We start from the raw sequence: 17,683 nt of genomic DNA on the forward strand, positions 1-17,683 counted from the left end.
CCCAAACCTGCCACATTGAACATGGCATCTGATCTGCATACAGCATGTTATAGAGCAGGAGGAGCTGAGCAGATTGATGTAGTGTTTTGTGGGAAAACATTCTGTACAACTTGTCATTTTTATTTTTATTTACTTTTATAATCTCCGTCTCTTCATGGCATGTTGGATTTCTTCTTTGCTCGAATTTTTTTTTGACACTTCATTGTCATAGACAGTGAGGCATATGTCATGTACACTACAGAGAAGATGTACAAGTGACGTAGAACTGACTGCAACATGCAGGACTTTTCTCTCCCCTATTTTTGAGGAACCTGTGACTGAAGCCCCAAACGGAGCCTCCAATGCAGTTGTGAATTATTTATGTTTTTTTTCTGTTTTTTTTAGGTAGTTTATGAAAAACCAGCACATTGACCCAGAAGAAGCAGTAAGAGTCCATGGTGATGTTCGTGCCAAGAAATCTGTTGGAATTCACTGGGGAACTTTTGCTTTAGCAAACGAGGTTTGTCCTAGCCTATATTTGTCATTCTAAATTGAATTGCCATACAATTGCATCGAAAATCTAAATGCCCATATGCAATGAGCCGGACCGTGGTACGGTTACACGGACGCCAAATTATGCAGTGGGTCAGGATATGTGTATAATAGTCTATTGTTTGTTCGTGATGCCAATTGCAGCATGCGCAGGGTACTAATGTAGTGTCCCACTAGGTAAATGTGGGCACTACACAAGGGTCAATTGGGCCACGTTGTTCTCCACCTCCTGTGGAACAGTGGCATTGTACTTTACATCACATTTTAATGTGTATTGCTATGCTTTTATGTGTATTTTTCCCTGTTTATCCATGTTTCAGGCCTGTTAGGGTGTAATTCCTCCTCCAAGACAGTATAGGGAGCTAGGGAACCCCTAATATAAATAGTCAGGTCCTGTTCAGGGAAAGGGTGTGTAGAGTCAGAAGGGAGTGTGGACTTTAGCTAGGCAGCAGCTGAAGTGAGCTTCTGACATGCAGCTAGACAGCCCAGGCTTCTAGTTGTTACCAGGGGAAGAGTTACCTCCTGAGAAACCTGCAGTTCCTACAAAGTACAGTACAGAGCAGAGCAGAAGTGTTTCCAGCCAGACAAGAGAGCTGAAGGGCAGAAGGATCTATCTAATGCAAGGAGATATATATCTGAGGAAGTTTCTTTACCAAGGATAAAGCCACTGTGGCAGTCCGTTATTTAGCTCACCTTTCCAGAGGTGAAAAGGTAGGGGGATTAGTCAGATTATTTCGCAGAAGGAGACCTCAGGAGACAGAAGTGCATTTCAACTGGCGTCCTGCCAGCTTTATTTCACAGGTTGCATTAAAACACAAAAACATAAACAGAACACCTAGCCTTGTCCAGGCTCTAACTAAACAATAAGTCCCTCTCTAGGACGTGGATGAGCTATCCTCAGTCCACCCAAAATAAGCACGCTGTCTGAACAGCAACCTGTGATACTTGCAGTTTGCAGGCTCTGGACCTTCAGGGTCCCTCAGTGAGATGTGGCTTCTCTCACTCCCAGGAAGTTCTGAGCAAGTGTGTTGTCAGCCCAGTTTTCTAGCAACTCCCCAGGTGCAGCTCATCAGGACCCAGGCTTAGGTTTTTTAACCCTTTCCTAAATAACTTTCTTCAGCATATGCTAAGAACCTGGGAGACACATATATACCCTCAATTACTTCACCCTGTGAGACACCACACCACCAATAGGGCATACTGGCCTTAGGATCAAGACAGACAGGAGTTCTGAGGAATAGTGCACAGGATTTCTGAGGAAAAGGTGCAGCCTGATCTGTGAGTGTGTTTAACCCTCTGAGTATCTTGCAAGAACATTGTTGCCTGCCATTTATAAAAGCCTGCTTGAGACTGCTTCTGTCACATGGAACTGAACCTAAAGAACTGTATATAGTTAACTGCTTCAGTAAACAAAAGTTTTGGTTCACTGCAAACCCTCGTTTGACTAGTAACCGTGACCTCACTATCGCAATACCCTGCAGGGCTGCGTACTGCACTAACACAGGGCCCTTTAAAGTGTTGTAACTCACGTACCAGGTTAGGAATGCCAGAGTGGTGTAATGTCTCTGTATGGTAGTAGTAATGGTGTCAATGGTGTCTCCTACCTGGGTACGGCTGGACTCCTGGATCCTGGCTCACTTGCAATAAAATGAGTGTGGTGCTAGTAGGAGTAATTGAGGAACTTGTAGCAGTAATTGAGATCCAGACCTTTGGTAAAGTTCAAACTTGTCTTTACTAGTTGCAGCTTTCATCCACGCGAGATACAGCATTAGTCTTTGGTCCCAGCAGGTATTGGCAATGTGTGGCAGGAATCTATCTTCTGCTCTATCATGTGCCTTGAGCTTTTGCAGGAAAGGGACGTCTGCTTGTTAGCTCTGTAATGTGGCAGGAATTTGTGTTCTGCACTATCTTCTGCTGTCTTGGGGACTGACTAGCTGAGGAAGAATTTGGCTTCTCCTGGGGTCTCTGGACGGTACTCACAGCTATTGTCTCAGGGTATGCTTCTCTCTGGAACTGGAGTGGTCTGCTTGCTTTCTTCCAGCTAAGGCTGCAAGGCTCAGGCTAGGGATGATGATCAATGTCTCAGCCGAGACAAGATCCTGGCTTTGGATCCCTATATCTGGGAGCTCCTACACGCACAGCCTTCCTCTAGCCGGGGTGGCTGGCACACTAACTTAACTTGCTTCTCTCCCCATGAGGCAGGATATGGGCGCAGCCCATTTTGCTCATAGAGGGGGAGGCTGAACTGGAATGAACTATTCCAGTTCAGAAACACTAAACTGGCTAAGTCCTTGCTGAACACATTGCTGCCACCTGCTGGTGAACATGGAAATTCCAGCAATATATATTTCCAAGGCTTTACAATGCACATTGGTGAGAATATGATGTGAAATTACATTAGATGACAAGGTAAATACACTTAACAGGTTGTAGCGGGGTAAAAGAGTTTCGTAACACAACTCTGGGGTGTTACACATAGGCTGTAGACTTAAAGGCTATGTACACCTTCGGGAGTAATTATTTCTTAAGATTGCATTTTACTTATTTTGGGCTTAAAATCATTTTTTCAATTGTTTTTTGTTAAAAATATTTAGCAGATTTGTCATAAAGTGATAACTTCTGCCTAGCTGTGAGAATTGTTCTTTCACTTTGTGCCGATCATAATCTAATAAGCCTCATCTCTAAATTACCAATAGCTTATTTTAAGCCACATTGAGCTATAATGAGTGTTTATGAGATGACTGATAAGGAGCCATCAACTAAGCTACCTGACGGAACACAGTAATAACACAGAGCATGCTACTAGAGAATTTCAAGGCTCTACAAAAAAAAGGGGCTCAAAAGTTTTAAAGACCCATGGAAAAAAAATTATTTTAGCGCAAAATGTGCAAAAGATGCAATAGTAAAAAAAATGCCCCCCAAAGGTGTCCTTAGCCTTTAACCTCCTTAGCGGTAATCCCGAGTGTGGCTTGGGGTCACATTACACTGCAAGCAGCGGTAACCCCGAGCCACATTTGGGACTGCCATGAGTTAATTTGAACGGTGCAGGGATGGATGCGGACAGCACACAGTGTGCTGTCTGCATCCGCATTTCCGGAGTGCGGCGCGAACTACCGGCTGCAGCTCCGGAAGTTTGTACCGCTCCGGGTACAAAACTAATGAAGATATCGTACCGCCAGGGAGGTTAAGAATGTTTCTGTCAACTTCCACATATGAAGTCACAAAAGCAAGTGATATTGGCCACCCTATTCTTGTTCAGTATGTAGCCTTAAAGGGAGATTGTTCTGTCGAACACGGTTTTGATTGATGGGCAGCATGTTATAGAACAGTAGCCGAGCAGATTGATATATAGTTTTGTGGGAAAGATTCTGTATAAATTGTATTTTATTCATTTAAATTCCTGCACTGTCTATAGATATGCCTGCCAATCATTGAGTGAAACCGCCGACTGCACACCTAGGCATGGAAAGAGCAGGGATTGAAATGAATAAAACTGAAGTTTTACTGAATCAATCTGTTCTATAGCATGCTGTCCACTGATCAGAAGCCATGTTCATTGTGACAGGTTCCCTTTTTAAGGCTGCATACTGGGTGATGATGGGATGGAGGCCAGCGCCACTTGCTTTCATGACCTCAAGTTTTGGAAGATGTCCGCAACCTTTTATTTTTACATTGCGTGGACAAAACATGATGTCTACAGTAGGATTGCACCGGGTATCGAATTACCGATACCCAATCGATACTTTTGTACCCGGATGTAATGACCTGCGTCACGCACAGGGAGGGAAAAGGGAAAGCCCTGCCCAAGGGAGAGGGAAAGGTGGTGACCCCTGACTCACCTTGCGGCTGGCACCTGACTGCCCTGACGTCCCTAGACGGGTTCCTCACCCGTGCGGCGATCACGTGCCTAAACCCTGGCTTTCCCTAGAATGAGCCCTAGATAGTGAACGGGCCGGTGGGATCGCTAGTCCGCACCACTGACACTAAGAGGGAAACACCAGGGAGAGGACAGACAATACAGACAAACACATACACCCAGGTGGGCGACCACAGCAGACCACAAAGGTCCAACAGGGATCCGGAGGGTAACGTTCTGAACCAACTACCAGAGAACGCAGCAACACAGCTCCAGAGGGTCAGTATAGAAGTCCAGGCAGGAAGCAACCAGAGAAGTGTGAGAGGGGAATATAAGGAGGTTGGGAGTGCTGGACAAGGAACAGCTGAGGAGAAGGAGCTACGGATCCCTGAGTGAGCCAAAAAGGGTTGCAAAGCAAACACAGAAAGCTACCATAAGGAAACAGCCCTATCTTACATAGAGCGCGCAGCCAACCGCTGTGACTTCCTGACCCCGGGAATAACGGAGTCAGGCGTGGGTCTTGACACCCTCGTGACAGTACCCCCCTCTCTACGATGGGCCTCCGGACACTCAGGACTAGGTCTCTCAGGATGAGAGGCATGAAAAGCCCGAACTAGCCTGTCGGCGTTTACTTCAGACGCAGGAACCCACATTCTTTCCTCGGGACCGTAACCTCTCCAATGCACCAGATATTGAAGAGAGCGGCGGACCCGACGAGAATTAACAATTTTGGATATCTGAAATTCTAGATTACCATCCACAACAACAGGAGGGGGTGGCAGCGGTGACCGTTCTAGAGGTGGAACATATTTGTTGAGTAACGACTTATGAAAGACGTTATGGATTTTAAGAGTCTGAGGTAGCTCCAGGCGAAAAGCCACGAGGGTTAATGATGGCTACAATTTTGTAAGGGCCAATGAACCTAGGACCCAGTTTCCAAGAGGGAACCTTTAATTTAATATTCCTAGTAGACAACCACACATAGTCATTCACTCCTAGGTCCGGACCTGGCGACCGTCTCTTATCAGCCATGCATTTGTATTTACCTCCCATATTTTTCAAGTTAGCTTGCACCTTCTGCCATACCGATGAAAGAGATGACGAAAACCGTTCCTCTTCGGGAACCCCAGAAGACCCCCCCTCTTTGAAAGTACAGAATTGGGGATGAAAACCATATGCACCAAGAAATGGTGACTTGCCAGTGGATTCCTGACGACGATTATTTATGGCAAACCCAGCTAACGGTAAATATGATGACCACAACTCTTGGTTTTCAGACACAAAACATCTTAGATATGTCTCCAGGTTTTGGTTGGTACGCTCAGTCTGTCCATTTGACTGAGGATGGAAAGCTGAGGAAAAGGACAAGTGTACCCCCAAACGAGAACAAAAAGCTTTCCAAAATTTAGAAATAAACTGGGTACCCCGATCCGAAACAACATCGGAAGGGACCCCGTGAAGCTTCACGATTTCACTGACGAATACCTGAGCAAGAGTCTTAGCATTAGGTAGTGCGGGTAACGCAATGAAGTGTACCATTTTGCTAAACCTGTCCACTACTACCAAAATAACTGTTTTACCCGCAGACAAAGGTAAGTCAGTGATAAAATCCATTGACAGATGTGTCCATGGTCTATTGGGAATGACGAGTGGTAATAGAGACCCTGCAGGACGTGTATGTGAAACTTTTGCGCGCGCACAGGTAGAACAAGAAGACACAAAATCCAATACATCCTGACGCAACCTTGGCCACCAAAAACGACGAGACAATAGCTCCAAGGTTGCTTTACTACCCGGGTGCCCAGCAAGTGCCGAATTATGATGTTCCTTTACTAGTTCAAAACGCAGGTTCAACGGTACAAACAATTTCTCTGAGGGGCAAGAGACCGGGGCGTCCCCCTGGGCCCCTAACACCTTCCCCTCCAGAGCAGAGTGTACCGCAGAAACAACCACTCCTCTTTGAAGAATGGGTACCGGATCACTCACATTACCCCCTCCAGGGAAACAACGAGATAGTGCATCAGCCTTGGTATTCTTTTCCCCAGGACGATAGGTAATAACAAAGTTAAACCTGGTAAAAAATTGCGACCACCTAGCCTGTCTAGGGGTGAGACGCTTAGCTGATTCGAGGTACAGAAGATTTTTGTGGTCCGTAATCACAGTGACGAGGTGGACTGCCCCCTCTAAAAAGTGACGCCATTCTTCAAACGCTAGTTTAATAGCTAATAGTTCCCTGTTGCCAATATCGTAGTTATTTTCTGCTGTAGATAGTTTTTTAGAAAAGAAAGCACAAGGACGCCATTTGCCAGGAGACGGACCCTGAGACAGCACCGCCCCCACCCCCACCTCTGACGCATCGACTTCAACAATAAAAGGCTGAGAGACATCAGGTTGGACTAGTACCGGTGTCGAGGTAAACCTCTCTTTTAGAGAGGAAAAAGCAACTTTAGCGGCGTCAGACCATTTAGAAAAATCATTCCCCTTCCTAGTCATGTCAGTAAGGGGTTTTACAATAACTGAATAATTTTTAATGAATTTCCTATAGAAATTCGCAAAGCCCAAGAACCGTTGCAGAGCTTTGAGGTTCTCAGGAAGATCCCAATCTAAAATTGCCTGGACCTTCCTAGGATCCATACGGAAACCTGACGCAGATAAAAAATAACCTAGGAATTGTATCTCCTGAACGGCGAAGACACATTTTTCAATTTTAGCATATAATTAATTCGTCCGTAGGACCTGCAGTACTTGTCTGACATGCACCTCATGTGTTCTCAGATCAGACGAATAAATTAAAATATCATCTAGGTATATTACCACAAACCTGCCGAGTAGATGACTAAAAATGTCATTAACGAAATGTTGAAAGACGGCAGGAGCATTGGTCAGACCGAAAGGCATAACTAGATTTTCATAATGCCCCTCAGGGGTGTTAAAAGCTGTCTTCCACTCATCCCCCTCCTTGATACGAATCAGATTGTAGGCCCCCCTAAGATCAAGTTTGGAGAACCACGTAGCACCCGCAATCTGGTTAAACAGGTCAGGAATGAGAGGAAGAGGGTATGGGTCTCGGATGGTTATCCGATTTAATTCGCGAAAATCGAGGCAATGACGCAGTCCCCCATCTTTCTTTTTAACGAAGAAAAACCCTGCAGCCACGGGTGAAGAAGAGGGTCTGATGTGTCCTTTAGCCAAGCTCTCGGAGATATAATCCTTCATGGCTTGTCTCTCTGGACCCGAAAGATTATATAACCTGGTCTTGGGTAATTTTGCGCCGGGAATAAGGTTAACCGGGCAATCATAAGGACGGTGAGGTGGTAACTTCTGACAACCCTTTTCAGAAAAAACGTCCTCAAAGTCCGAAATAAATGTAGGTAGGGTAGTTATGGAGGCGACTAAGCAATTGCTATTTAAGCAATTTTCTCTGCAATGCTCACTCCACTCCGATATCTCCCTGGCCTGCCAATCCACCACTGGATTGTGCGCTACCAACCAGGGAAGGCCCAGCACTACCGGAGTGGGAAGCCCCTCCAGAACATAACATGAAAGCATCTCGTTATGGTGGTCCCCTACCCGAAGGTGTAAATTATGAACAATGTGGGTGAGGTTTCTCTCAGACAGAGGAGCAGAATCAATAGCGAATATGGGAATAGGTCTCTGTAGCGTACAGAGAGACAAACCCATAGTGCGGGCAAAATGGGCATCTATCAAATTTACCCCTGCTCCACTGTCTAGAAAGAAAGAAATAGTCTCCGTCTTAACACCAAAAACAATAACTGCTAGCAACACAAATTGCGATGTACGTATGGAGGAAACATATACCCCCCGGCTGACATCCTCCACACAGCCTGGGGTTAGTAGTTTTCCGACGGTCTTTTGTTTCTGAGGAAAGAAGGACAGACATTAATGAAATGACCCCTCTCCCCACAAAAAAAACAAACCCCACGCCTACGGCGAGCCTCAGGGGGACGGACCTGACGAGCAGTTCCTCCTAGCTGTATAGGCTCGTCTAAGTCTGTACAGACTAACTGCTGCTTGGGAGGGGTTACCAATTGCCCCGGGTTTTTTCAACCTGTCCCTAAGGCGTCTATCTATTCGGATAGAAAGGGACATAACCGCATCAAGGGAAAAGGGGGTCTCATATAATGCAAGCGCATCCTTGACCCTTTCGGATAACCCAGAGCAGAACTGACTCCTGAGAGCCGGGTCGTTCCATTGGGTATCCGTAGCCCACCTACGGAAGTCAGAGCAATATTCCTCTACCGGCCGCTCTCCTTGTAGGAGTCTCCGTAAACTTGATTCAGCCAGTGCGACTCGGTCAGGGTCGTCATATATGAGACCCAAGGCCCCGAAAAACTCATCCACTGACCGAAGAGCCTGGGAATCAGAGGGTAAAGAGAATGCCCAGGACTGTGGGTCCCCCTACAGCAGGGAAATAACAACCCCCACCCGCTGTTCTTCATTACCAGAGGAGTAAGGGCGCAGTTTAAAATATAATTTACAGGCCTCACGGAATGTCAAAAACTTGTCCCTTCCCCCAGAAAATCTGTCAGGGAGAGGGACCTTGGGTTCCGCAACAACCTGGTTACCAGTAGCAACCGCTAGGCTTGTGGTCAGTTGTAATTGCTGCTGTTGCTGGAGAACCGACGCCTTCAATCCTGCCACCTCCAAAGACAGGCCATGAAAGTGTTTGGACAGAGCAGCAATTGGATCCATACTGGATTCTAAGTAGGTAAAAAATTTTATTTTATTTTTTTTTATTTTTTTTTTTACCTACACAAAATAAGGGCCAGATATAATGTAATTACCGGCGTCACGCACAGGGAGGGAAAAGGGAAAGCCCTGCCCAAGGGAGAGGGAAAGGTGGTGACCCCTGACTCACCTTGCGGCTGGCACCTGACTGCCCTGACGTCCCTAGACGGGTTCCTCACCCGTGCGGCGATCACGTACCTAAACCCTGGCTTTCCCTAGAATGAGCCCTAGATAGTGAATGGGGCCGGTGGGATCGCTAGTCCGCACCACTGACACTAAGAGGGAAACACCAGGGAGAGGACAGACAATACAGACAAACACATACACCCAGGTGGGCGACCACAGCAGACCACAAAGGTCCAACAGGGATCCAGAGGGTAACGTTCTGGACCAACTACCAGAGAACGCAGCAACACAGCTCCAGAGGGTCAGTATAGAAGTCCAGGCAGGAAGCTCTATATCTGGCAACCAGAGAAGTGTGAGAGGGGAATATAAGGAGGTTGGGAGTGCTGGACAAGGAACAGCTGAGGAGAAGGAGCTACGGATGCCTGAGTGAGCCAAAAAGGGTTGCAAAGCAAACCCAGAAAGCTACTATAAGGAAACAGCCCTATCTTACATAGAGCGCGCAGCCAACCGCTGTGACTTCCTGACCCCGGGTATAACGGAGTCAGGCGTGGGTCTTGACACCCTCGTGACACCGGATTGATTCAATACCAGTATTTGCCATTTACCAATACTAGGCTGCGCTACTGCACAGCCTAGTATCAGAGAACATGGCACTTGCCGCTCTCCGTGCACACCATGTTATCCTCAGCAGCACAGTGCAGAAGGAGAGAGTCCCTCCCTCCGTCCCCACTGTGCCGCTACTGCCACCAATAAGAAGATAGACGGGAGGAGGAGGGGAGGGACTGTGGCCACTGCGCCACCAATGATGATAACTAACGTTTAATACAAATATAAGCGGCGGGTGCCGGCAGCAGAATTACATACCCGGCACCCGACCTCTATGACAGGGTGCTGCAATCCACGGCAATTAACCCCTCAGGTGATCACCACCCACCGTACTCTCATCATTTGCACTGATGTTCTACAGGGGCCCCACCAGCTCATGTCCCTAACAACCAGCCTTGACTCCTAGATGACTCAGTCCTGGTTGATTTCCCCAATGCAGTGATTGTCATCCCCAGTATCATCATGCCTGCAGTGTCATCATCCACAATGAAGCCTTAAAGGGGATGCCTCCTGCCACTATTACAGCCCTGTGCAAGCACTTGAAAGCTAGGTTAGCACATTGTAGAATGGATGTATATATTTGGTAAGGAAATGTTCACACTGGAAATCAAGTGAAAAAATCTGCTTTTATTTTCAGACCTGATGCAGACATTTTAAATGCAGAGCATTGCCAATCCTTTTTAGATTTCTCTCATTTTTTTTATTGAATGGATACATATAAGGGTAGATTCGCACAACTTAGCATTTTGCAGTCTGCAAAATACGGATGACATTGATGTTGCATCCCTTTTTAATGCAGACTTATTGGGGGACATTTACTAAGCATGTTGCGACAAAATTATGGAGTAAAATGCGCCAAAAGAATGGCATTTTGATTGGCGCCAAATATATCAACTGTTTTCTCCAGAATTTTCACCATAAAGAATGCGTCACGCCAGAAATGAGTTATAAATGTCAAAGTGAGCAGGGCTAACAAATAGGCGCATATTACGCCTCATTTATCATCCTCTTATCAGCAGAAATGGCTCAAATTGTTGCGGACAATTCAGACAACTTATGTGGTGTTGTTTTGTGTAAAAAGTCGCGTTTATGGCATAAAGATGTGACCTTTTGTCAAAAAGTCGCATTTATGAAAAGTGAAACCAACTGTGAGAGCAAGTGATAGGTAAGTAATAAAACAGGATGCATTTATTTTTATCTAAGGGTACTTTCACACTTGCGTTTTTCTTTTCCGCCATAGAGTTCCTTCCTAGAGGCTCAATACCGGAAAAGAACTGATCAGTTTTATCCTAATGTATTCTGAATGGAGAGCAATCTGTTCAGTATGCATCAGGATGTCTTCAGTTCAGTCTTTTTGACTGATCCGGACGAAGAAAATACCGTAGCATGCTGCAGTTTTCTCTCCGGCAAAAAAAACTGAACACTTGCCGGAATGCCGGATCCGGCATTAATTTCCATTGAAGTGTATTAGTGTCGGATCCGGCATTAAGTGTTCCATCTATTGCCGGATAGACGGATCCGGATTTCTAGTCTGCGACTGCGCCGGGAGATGGAGGAGCTGGTGTCGCAAACTTCCTGATTGTCTCTTCGGCTCCAGCCTGCGAGGGAGAAGGAAGGACGCCATTGCAGGTGAGTATAAAGTTTTTTTGTTTTTGTTTAAAATACAAACCGGATTCCAAAAAAGTTGGGACACTAAACAAATTGTGAATAAAAACTGAATGCAATGATGTGGAGATGGCAAATGTCAATATTTTATTTGTAATAGAACGTAGATGACAGATCAAACGTTTAATCCGAGTAAATGTATCATTTTAACTGCCTCCGGACCGCATAACGCAGGATCGCGTTCCGGAGGCGGAAGCCCTGCGCAGAGTCACGCATATACGCGTCATCTCGCGAGACGCGAGATTTCCTGTGAACGCGCGCACACAGGCGCGCGTGTTCACAGGATCGGAAGGTAAGCGAGTGGATCTCCAGCCTGCCAGCGGCGATCGTTCGCTGGCAGGCTGGAGATGCGGTTTTTTAACCCCTAACAGGTATATTAGACGCTGTTTTGATAACAGCGTCTAATATACCTGCTACCTGGTCCTCTGGTGGTCCCTTTTGCTTGGATCGACCACCAGAGGACACAGGCAGCTCAGTAATAAGTAGCACCAAACACCACTACGCTACACCCCCCCCCTGTCACTTATTAACCCCTGATCACCCCATATAGACTCCCTGATCACCCCCCTGTCATTGATCACCCCCCTGTCATTGATCACCCCCTTGTAAGGCTTCATTCAGACGTCCGTATGTTTTTTACAGATCCACAGATACATGGATCGGATCCGCAAAACACATACGGACGTCTGAATGGAGCCTTACAGGGGGGTGATCAATGACAGGGGGGTGATCACCCCATATAGACTCCCTGATCACCCCCCTGTCATTGATCACCCTCCTGACATTGATCACCCCCCTGTAAGGCTCCATTCAGACGTCCGTATGTTTTTTACGGATCCACGGATACATGGATCGGATCCGCAAAACACATACAGACGTCTGAATGGAGCCTTACAGGGGGGTGATCAATGACAGGGGGGTGATGACCCCATATAGACTCCCTGATCACCCCCCTGTCATTGATCACCCCCTGTAAGGCTCCATTCAGATGTCCGTATGTGTTTTGCGGATCCGATCCATGTATCCGTGGATCCGTAAAAAACATACGGACGTCGGAATGGAGCCTTACAGGGGGGTGATCAATGACAGGGGGGTGATCACCCCATATAGACTCCCTGATCACCCCCCTGTCATTGATCACCCCCCTGTAAGGCTTCATTCAGACGTCCGTATATGTTTTGCGGATCCGATCCATGTATCCGTGGATCTTTAAAAAACATACGGACGTCTGAATGGAGCCTTACAGGGGGGTGATCAATGACAGGGGGGTGATCACCCCATATAGACTCCCTGATCACCCCCTGTCATTGATCACCCCCCTGTAAGGCTCCATTCAGACATTATTTTGGCCCAAGTTAGCGGAAATTTTTTTTTCTTTTTTTTTCTTACAAAGTCTCATATTCCACTAACTTGTGTCAAAAAATAAAATCTCACATGAACTCACCATACCCCTCACGGAATCCAAATACGTAAAATTTTTTAGACATTTATATTCCAGACTTCTTCTCACGCTTTAGGGCCCCTAAAATGCCAGGGCAGTATAAATACCCCACATGTGACCCCATTTCGGAAAGAAGACACCCCAAGGTATTCCGTGAGGGCCATATTGAGTCCATGAAAGATTGAAATTTTTGTCCCAAGGTAGCCCGAAAGGGAGACTTTGTGAGAAAAAACAAAAAAAAATCAATTTCCGCTAAATTGTGCCAAAAAAAATAAAATTATATGAACTCGCCATGCCCCTAATTGAATACCTTTGGGTGTCTTCTTTCCAAAATGGGGTCACATGTGGGGTATTTATACTGCCCTGGAATTTTAGGGGCCCTAAAGCGTGAGAGGAAGTCTGGGATCCAAATGTCTAAAAATGCCCTCATAAAAGGAATGTGGGCCCCTTTGCGCATCTAGGCTGCAAAAAAGTGTCACACATGTGGTATTGCCATACTCAGGAGAAGTTGGTCAATGTGTTTTGGGGTGTCTTTTTACATATACCCATGCTAGGTGAGAGAAATATCTTGGCAAAAGACAACTTTTCCCATTTTTTTATACAAAGTTGGCATTTGACCGAGATATTTATCTCACCCAGCATGGGTATATGTAAAATGACACCCCAAAACACATTGCCCAACTTCTCCTGAGTACGGCAATACCAGATGTGTGACACTTTTTTGCAGCCTAGGTGGGCAAAGGGGCCCACATTCCAAAGAGCACCTTTCAGATTTCACCGGCCATCTTTTACAGATTTTGATTTCAAACTACTTTCGGGCCCCTAAAATGCCAGGGCAGTATAACTACCCCACAAGTGACCCCATTTTGTAAAGAAGACACCCCCAGGTATTTCGTGATGGGCATAGTGAGTTCATGGAAGTTTTTATTTTTTGTCACAAGTTAGTGGAATATGAGACTTTGTAAGAAAAAAAAAAAAAAAAACATCATTTTCCGCTAACTTGTGACAAAAAATAAAAAATTCTAGGAACTCGCCATGCCCCTCACGGAATACCTTGGGGTGTCTTCTTTCCAAAATGGGGTCACTTGTGGGGTAGTTATACTGCCCTGGCATTCTAGGGGCCCTAATGTGTGGCAAGTAGTTTGAAATCAAAATGTGTAAAGAATGACCTGTGAAATCCTAAAGGTGCTCTTTGGAATGTGGGCCCCTTTGCCCACCTAGGCTGCAAAAAAGTGTCACACATGTGGTATTGCCATACTCAGGAGAAGTTGGGCAATGTGTTTTGGGGTGTCATTTTACATATACCCATGCTGGGTGAGATAAATATCTTGGTCAAATGCCAACTTTGTATAAAAAAAATGGGAAAAGTTGTCTTTTGCCAAGATATTTCTCTCACCCAGCATGGGTATTTGTAAAATGACACCCCAAAAAACATTGCCCAACTTCTCCTGAGTACAGAAATACCACATGTGTGACACTTTTTTGCAGCCTAGGTGGGCAAAGGGGCCCACAGTCCAAAGAGCACCTTTCGGATTTCACCGGCCATTTTTTACAGATTTTGATTTCAAACTACTTCTCACGCATTTGGGCCCCTAAAAGGCCAGGGCAGTATAACTACCCCACAAGTGACCCCATTTTGGAAAGAAGACACCCCAAGGTATTTTGTGATGGGCATAGTGAGTTCATGGAAGTTTTTATTTTTTGTCACAAGTTAGTGGAATATGAGACTTTGTAAGAAAAAAATAATAATAAAAAAAAATAAAAAACATCATTTTCCGCTAACTTGTGACAAAAAATAAAAAGTTCTATGAACTCACTATGCCCATCAGCGAATACCTTAGGGTGTCTACTTTCCGAAATGGAGTCATTTGTGGGGTGTTTGTACTGTCTGGCCATTGTAGAACCTCAGGAAACATGACAGGTGCTCAGAAAGTCAGAGCTGCTTCAAAAAGCGGAAATTCACATTTTTGTACCATAGTTTGTAAACGCTATAACTTTTACCCAAACCATTTTTTTTTTTTACCCAAACATTTTTTTTTTATCAAAGACATGTAGAACAATAAATTTAGAAAATTTTTTATATATGGATGTCGTTTTTTTTGCAAAATTTTACAACTGAAAGTGAAAAATGTAATTTTTTTGCAAAAAAATCTTTAAATTTCGATTAATAACAAAAAAAGTTAAAATGTCAGCAGCAATGAAATACCACCAAATGAAAGCTCTATTAGTGAGAAGAAAAGGAGGTAAAATTCATTTGGGTGGTAAGTTGCATAAACTGTGAAAGTAGTGTAGTGCAGAAGTGTAAAATGTGGCCTGGTCATTAAGGGTGTTTAAGCTAAGGGGGCTGAAGTGGTTAAAGGAAAAATACGTTGATTCCAATTTTCACGGTGTCAACAAATCCCAATAAAGTTGGGACAAGTAGCAATAAGAGGCTGGAAAAAGTAAATTTGAGCATAACGAAGAGCTGGAAGACCAATTAACACTAATTAGGTCAATTGGCAACATGATTGGGTATAAAAAGAAGCCAAGATGGGTAGAGGATCACCAATTCCCACAATGTTGCGTAGAAAGATAGTGGAGCAATATCAGAAAGGTGTTACCCAGCGAAAAATTGCAAAGACTTTGCATCTATCATCATCAACTGTGCATAACATCATCCGAAGATTCAGAGAATCTGGAACAATCTCTGTGCGTAAGGGTCAAGGCCGTAAAACCATACTGGATGCCCGTGATCTCCGGGCCCTTAAACGACACTGCACCACAAACAGGAATGCTACTGTAAAGGAAATCACAGAATGGGCTCAGGAATACTTCCAGAAACCATTGTCAGTGAACACAATCCACCGTGCCATCCACCGTTGCCAGCTGAAACTCTACAGTACAAAAAAGAAGCCATTTCTAAGCAAGATCCACAAGCTCAGGCGTTTTCACTGGGCCAGGGATCATTTAAAATGGAGTGTGGCAAAATGGAAGACTGTTCTGTGGTCAGACGAGTCACGATTCGAAGTTCTTTTTGGAAATCTGGGACGCCATGTCATCCGGACCAAAGAGGACAAGGACAACCCAAGTTGTTATCAACGTTCAGTTCAGAAGCCTGCATCTCTGATGGTATGGGGTTGCATGAGTGCGTGTGGCATGGGCAGCTTGCATGTCTGGAAAGGCACATCAATGCAGAAAAATATATTCAGGTTCTAGAACAACATATGCTCCCATCCAGACGTCATCTCTTTCAGGGAAGACCCTGCATTTTTCAACAAGATAATGCCAGACCACATTCTGCATCAATCACAACATCATGGCTGCGTAGGAGAAGGATCCGGGTACTGAAATGGCCAGTCTGCAGTCCAGATCTTTCACCTATAGAGAACATTTGGCGCATCATAAAGAGGAAGGTGCAACAAAGAAGGCCCAAGACGATTGAACAGTTAGAGGCCTGTATTAGACAAGAATGGGAGAGCATTCCTATTTCTAAGCTTGAGAAACTGGTCTCCTCGGTCCCCAGGCGTCTGTTGAGTGTTGTAAGAAGAAGGGGAGATGCCACACAGTGGTGAAAATGGCCTTGTCCCAACTTTTTTGGGATTTGTTGACACCATGAAATTCTGATTCAACATATTTTTCCCTTAAAATGGTACATTTTCTCAGTTTAAACTTTTGTTCCGTGATTTATGTTCTATTCTGAATAAAATATTAGAAGTTGGCACCTCCACATCATTGCATTCAGTTTTTATTCACGATTTGTATAGTGTCCCAACTTTTTTGGAATCCGGTTTGTATTTGAAAAACGAATCAATTTTAATTTTTTAATTTTTATTTTTTTCTTGTTCTACGGGAGACTATTCTTGTTCGGTGGCGGTCATTCAGGGACCGCTACAAAAAGGCCTACAACGCGGAAGTTCGGAGCCCAAGTGGTTCTGGAGAAACCTGCAAGCGGCCATATCGTTATGCTGCCGTCTTGGGGTTCCTACGCAGAACCTTAGAGTTACAAAGGTAAGCTATTATGTTTATACATATTGTGAATTCTGTTATACAATATATGTGTATGGCCCTGGCAGACTGTCATTTGTCACTCTGTTTGGGATATCCACATATTATCTTGTATAGTAGAGATGAGCGAAGCGTGCTTCAGATTATACATCTGAAGTTGCTTTCCAAAAAATAAATAAATCATACTGTACATAGACACTTCTCTGTACACTAATGGAATGTATGGGCTCTATCTATGTACAGTATTGAAATTTTTATGTTGTAATGCAACTTACTATGTAGCATCCGAAGTCGCTTTGCTCACCTCTATCCAGAGGTTTTCCATTGAAATACAATTGCTAATTGTGTTTTTCTTTTCTTTGCTTTACAGCACATCAAGCAGTACTCGGGCGCCTGAAGTTCCTCCGGAAGTGGTCCCTGAGGAGCCAGCCACCGTGGGTCCCTCTCGTCCTGCTCAACCAACTGGTCAGGACCTCAATGTTCGCCTACCTGTGCCCTCTGGCGACGCAACGATTACAACATTAGCCCCACTTTGAGGCCCTCATGCTTCGCCAGAGGTCCAGTAGGAGCCGTCAGGCGGACTACAAGGATCTCACAAGGCTCGTTTACGAGTCCTTGATGTGATTCACAAATAGAGTTGCCGCTTTGGAGGATAATATTCGACGTCTGCAGGACGGGGCGGTGTTGACATCGCAAATGAGTCCGGTGCATCAATATTTGATATC

This window comes from Bufo bufo, chromosome 1 (genome assembly GCF_905171765.1).
Source record: "Bufo bufo chromosome 1, aBufBuf1.1, whole genome shotgun sequence".
Taxonomy (NCBI): domain Eukaryota; kingdom Metazoa; phylum Chordata; class Amphibia; order Anura; family Bufonidae; genus Bufo; species Bufo bufo.